This window comes from Coenobita brevimanus, chromosome 88, assembly GCF_032717465.1.
Source record: "Coenobita brevimanus isolate Jiangsu-jjx chromosome 88, ASM3271746v2, whole genome shotgun sequence".
NCBI classification, from domain to species: Eukaryota; Metazoa; Arthropoda; class Malacostraca; order Decapoda; family Coenobitidae; genus Coenobita; species Coenobita brevimanus.
In genome coordinates this window covers 19,650,474-19,655,393 of record NC_137041.1, presented here as the reverse complement: position 1 = coordinate 19,655,393, position 4,920 = coordinate 19,650,474, and the positions used below count along the sequence as shown (strand labels likewise).

Here is a 4,920-nt window from a genome sequence, read left to right as displayed (position 1 = left end):
TGCCAACAGCATCTGGTGTTCCCAGGCGGTCACCCATCCAAGTACTAACCAGACCCAACGTTGCTTAACTTCGCTGATTGGATGGAAAGTGGTGTACTCAACGTGGTATGGCCGTTGGCACTTACAACTACTTACATACTATATTTACACACTACATAATATTTACAAACGGTAACAAACAATTTCCCCCCTCATCAAAAAGTGTGTCTTCTGACACAGTGGTGAGGCATTAGGTCATAATATGGTAAGAATGCAAGTGGTCTGAGTATACAGTCAACCGGGACTACATGGGAGTATAGTAATAAACGAGATATTACTACATAATTCAAGAAGCTGGATATAAGAAGGGATAAATATATTTAAAGTACATGGCCATTTTGGAAAGATACACATATAGGTTTGGTCAATTTACAACTGGATGTTTTAGTCTATATATATATATATATATATATATATATATATATATATATATATATATATATATATATATATATATATATATATACAAATCAGAAAAGGATTGTTACTTAGAACTACCAGTTTCCAGGTCTCTTGGTTGTCGCGCTAACCTTGTTGCTACACCGATCTCATGCAACCTTTTGTCCATTCGCTTCAGACAACAGTACAGGATCCATACAATTGCAATAAAACCAAGAAAACATAAGACCACCGGAGGGAATACAAAGACTGAATGTGACCAGGAGCAGTTAAAAGCTGAAGAGAACTTGTTCATAATGAAATCAGACTGGTTTAGAAATGTTAACATACGTAGGTTCTCTGATGTCATGGAAAGATTGTCTGTTGGTAGATGAAAGGTAGTATTAATAGGTTTGAAGATGTCATATTTGTGGGAGCGAAGTGCGAATTGATAATGTGTGCCTTAGGCTATTACAGACTCAGACTTCACTGTACAGTAATCAGCGGCCTTATATAAACCAACTGCGGATAGTGAACGGACACGGGTTCCTGGACAAATAAGACTGACGGGAGTTGAGACACTAAAGAAGAAATAGCGGATGTGATTTAGACGAGCATGGTGTACCTGGCTTTTGGGAACAGGAACAAAGGTACAGACAGGTTGTACTGAGAAGTTACGGAGTAAGGCAGATTCGCAAGGAGCAACGCTGCCAGGAAAAATTGTTCGGAGGTATGCAGCACAAACTCGAGAGCTGGGTGTGAGAAAGGCACATCTGCCGAGGTCACTTGAGGAAATGAACGCAATATAGAGATGATCATGGGAGAGAAGAAAGTACTCTGAGGAGACAGAGGCTTGTATTAGGGAGTTATTGTACCAGAAAGGAAAAGGAATGATGTGAAAGAGATCGAATATGATGAAAGAACGAAGAGGAATATGAACAATTATATCTTTTAGTAAGGAATGTGGCCTCTAGGATTGGGTAGTAGTGTTCTAAAGAGGAAAATGGAATCATAGGAGACAAGCCGAAGGTTGAGTGAGCCCATTCCAAGGTAGAACGAAGGTCAGAGAGAGATACTAAATCTAGGGTGACATGACTATCAACAGCATTGACTAAAATACGATTTAGGCTAGAAACTTGGGAGACAAGAAATTCCAGAGAAACCTGCAAATTATCTACATGTAATTTAACATACATCAACTCTGATATAATATTTGTCTTCGATACTTAACGCTTAAGAATAAATGTAAAATTATTTAAATTACTTGCAACATCATTTAAATGGTGAGTCATCTCTTGTAGCATAGAATGTTGAACACTTAACACCTTTTCTTGTGACTGTAGAGCATTTGCTAATTGAAATAAATCTTCCTTAAATCCAGAAAGGTCACAGGTAGTTGCTACACCAAATAATCCGCTCAGAATTTCTCCTCCAAGGTCTAAAAGTCCACGTTTCACTCGTAAGCGACCCACAGGCGTTTGATAAGGGAAGGAATCTTGAAGATGGTTGAACTGATAATATGATCTAACTTCTAGCAGATGGGTAGGTAGAGTGGGTACAAAAATGTGTCTGTGGGATGTCGATTTTTAATATTTGACAGGAGTCCTTGCAGGTCGTCTAGCTGACGTGCAAAGTCAGGCAGGGCGATGGCCACGGTGGCCAGTGGCTCTAGGTCGTAGCGCAAGGAGACTACATCTTTCACCACCATTACCTCGCCTCCTGCACCAACCAAAGCCTCGGGCCGTACGGCACCATCGTCCTCACCCGATCCAGACCCGACCAGAGTCAGCACTGCCAGCATGTAGACCCACAGCATCTTTCCTATAAAAGGAGTTGATGTCAGAGGTGATGTTAATACAGATGGTAACATCTGTGGCAGCGGCATGTTGGTTACGTACCATCTCCTCATTTGTGAGGGCCAGATTATCCAGAACATATTTATGAATTTTCTCGAAGTTGGACAGGTAGACTCGCAAGTAGTTATCGTAGTCGTAGATCGGATCAGGTTTGGATTGCGACAGTGAATAAGGTAGGCTTTTGTCAAAACCATATATGATGAAGAATGGTGTTTCTCCAATTAACTTATTGATGGATGAATTAATTGGAGCAGTTACCTGCGGAAACCACTCATCCCAGGTGGAAGTCTGATCTCCCACTATGTGACACAGACTTTCCAATATCTTCCTATTCTGGCGCTCTACTGTAGTGCCCGGAAATGATAATGAGTTGTATCTAGTTTATTTTATATGACCAAAAGTTCGGTTAAGTGAGAGAGAGTGGCCGAGGCATGGCTGTTACCATGTGGACGTGTCCAGAACATAGATTAATTACCTAGTTACTAAGTCACTTTTTTTTTCCTACTGTAATTTGCTAGTATTGAGTCTCTTTATAATATAAACTCTTAAGTCGATGGGAACATGTGCCTTTGTTCACATAATCCAGCATAATGTACGCGTGTGCAAAGTGATGTAAAGCACGATAATTTTCATTATTTTTCGATGTAAGGGTATAAAGTGAGAGGTGATGTTGAGTAATTATTGTAACTAGAGAATGTTATTTTGGGGGGGTAATCGATTGTAAGGGGAAAGACATCACACTGAGACTATCTCGAGTCTGTAATAATTAAAATATTAATTTACGTACGCCGTCATCCCCCCCGCCCCGGTGCATCTCTCACGCAGTTTTGGCGTCTCACTCGCTCACCGGCCGTGATAGATGGCAGTTGGTCGGTACGGTCGTCAGCCTCACTCCCCTCCCCCCCTCCAAGGAATTCTGTAAGTAATTTGATATTAATGATGTCTAATATGTTGAAGCGCGAATCGTGATATCTCACGAGTGATAATAGTGACGAAATAGAGGAACAGGTTCGGGTAGAATCGTGTTGTCCTTCCTCAGGAAATGTAACGGTGCCGCCATTAGCCTTTGGACAAGTGAGTCCTGTGTTCCTGCTCACCTCCCCTACATTTTTGAGCTGGATAGTGAGGTATTTCCCATATATTTCTGTACTGTACTGTATAGTATTAGTATTTAGTAACTGGAATACGAAATGCTACAGAGTTCTGTCTGAGCCTCAGATAAATGTGTGATTTTTTTTTTGTAGGCCAAGTATTAGGTGCCCAGGGACTGTGAATTATTTATTATTGTGTTGAAATGACTTGGTAATTCAGTACTTATTAGGGCTATGTTGTGAGTAAATGTTCACATAGTTACTTTGTGAGGCACAATGATATTGATACAGTGATGATTTTCATGGTTAAAGTTACAGTTATTCATGCTTACTGTATTGTTATAGTACTTTTTCCTCCATGTTATCTCTACAATAAGTATTATTTTGAGCAGACCTATATGTCCATAGTGCCATGTGTTATTCTGTTATTACTTGATGCCGAGTGTTGTAACTCATGTTTCTTTATTATGAGACCTTCCTGATCATGTGAAGGGATTACTTGCATTGGGGAGAATAGTTATTCATTATTCATATTAACTTCTAGCGGGTCCAAGCGTGGAGGTCGAAGTTCCAGTGAGTCAAAATCCAAGTGTGGAGGTCTAAGTACCAGTAAGTGAGTCCAAGTCCAGGCGTGGAGGTCGAAGTCCCAGTGAATCAAGGTCCAGTTGTGGACGTTAAGGTCGGGAGTGGCAGAGGACTGGACCAGTGAAATGTGTGCTCAGAGGGACGATTATGAAGAAACACATTGGACTGGAACAGAGGAGCTAAGTTTTGTGCATTTGATATTAGGACTATATATAGATATATTTTTCGAACAGGGTGCCAACTGATTCATGTTTAATCTGTAAAGCAAGGAGCTGGGGAAGATTTCTACTTTTTGGTCTTGTTAATACACATTCCCTCCCACTCGAACTTTATTGTTTGTATAACCCTTGAGATCTGATCGTGTAGAGCTTACCTAGTAGTTTATTAATGTACAACTTTGAAGCATTCTGGGAAACTGCGAAGGTTGGGCTTGGGTTGGCCTAGTTGGAGACTGGCCCCGTCATTTTGGCATGCTACCACTCTTAACTTAGCCACTTGAAATGTAATAAACGCAACTGAAGAGGCCGGTAATGGGAGAGTCTCCATCAATCTGAGTTCCTGACCGTTCCAGCACACATTGGTCATCAATAGTGACTTGTTTTCTACCCTTTCGACCATGTAAAAGTCTGGATCGCAGAGGTGACAGTACACTACTAGACCATTCGAGGCTGGATGATGGGCCACTATATTGCATTTCTTAATTCCATATCGAAGACAAATTTCTCCCAGTACTGAATTATTGAACTCTGACCCGTTATCAGTTAAAATCACTTCTGGTGTTGTGAAAGGGCAAATTACTGAATTAATAAAAGCATATGCTACTGCGTTATCAGATTTTTCACGCAATGGTACTAAGATAACAAATCTAGAGAAATGATCAACTACCACTAATAGATAAACGAAGGCCGATTCTGTACGAGGCAGCTTCAGAAGATCAAGAGAGACAGTTTGCCAAGGTTTTGATGGTACTG

At 40.6% G+C, this 4,920-nt stretch overlaps 1 non-coding gene across 1 annotated transcript; it reads right to left on the bottom strand.

Annotated features, from left to right (window-relative positions):
- Window positions 1–119, bottom strand: LOC145411255 (5S ribosomal RNA). The gene has a single exon (XR_013899383.1). It is a non-coding gene; the product is annotated as a 5S ribosomal RNA (ribosomal RNA).
- Between the last annotated feature and the right edge of the window lie 4,801 nt (window positions 120–4,920).